The sequence below is a fragment of the Geospiza fortis genome, unplaced genomic scaffold, assembly GCF_000277835.1.
Source record: "Geospiza fortis unplaced genomic scaffold, GeoFor_1.0 scaffold148, whole genome shotgun sequence".
NCBI classification, from domain to species: Eukaryota; Metazoa; Chordata; class Aves; order Passeriformes; family Thraupidae; genus Geospiza; species Geospiza fortis.
Genome location: NW_005054655.1, coordinates 266,535 through 266,963, shown reverse-complemented (window position 1 = coordinate 266,963; position 429 = coordinate 266,535). Strand labels below are relative to the sequence as shown.

The window sequence follows — 429 nt, the reverse complement described above, 5'->3', positions numbered from 1 at the left end:
CTGCAGCCCAGCCCTGCTCCTGCCCCTCCAGCCCCAGCAGGGCAGGTGGGAGGGGAGTTCCCTGTGCTGCACTCAAAGCCATCTCCCAGCTGGCTTTTCCATTGGGATCGTGGCATTCCAGCCTGGGTTGGGGGGAAGAGACTTGAAAACCCATCCCATTATCCCATCCCATCCCATCCCATTATCCCATCATCCCATCCCATGGCATCCCATGGCATCCCATCCCATTATCCCATGGAATCCCATCCCATCCCATTATCCCATCCCATCCCATGCCATTATCCCATCCCATGCCATTATCCCATGCCATTATCCCATCCCATGGCATCTCATCCCATTATCCCATGGCATCCCATCCCATGGCATCCCATCCCATCCCATTATCCCATGGCATCCCATGGCATCCCATCCCATCCCATTATCCCATCC

At 56.2% G+C, this 429-nt stretch overlaps 1 protein-coding gene across 1 annotated transcript in view; it reads left to right on the top strand.

Moving 5' to 3' along the window:
• SPR (sepiapterin reductase) overlaps positions 1-429 on the top strand; it is a gene marked incomplete at its 5' end in the record, with an annotated part of 1,549 nt that overhangs the window by 327 nt on the left and 793 nt on the right. The gene's annotated exons all lie outside the window — the stretch shown is intronic.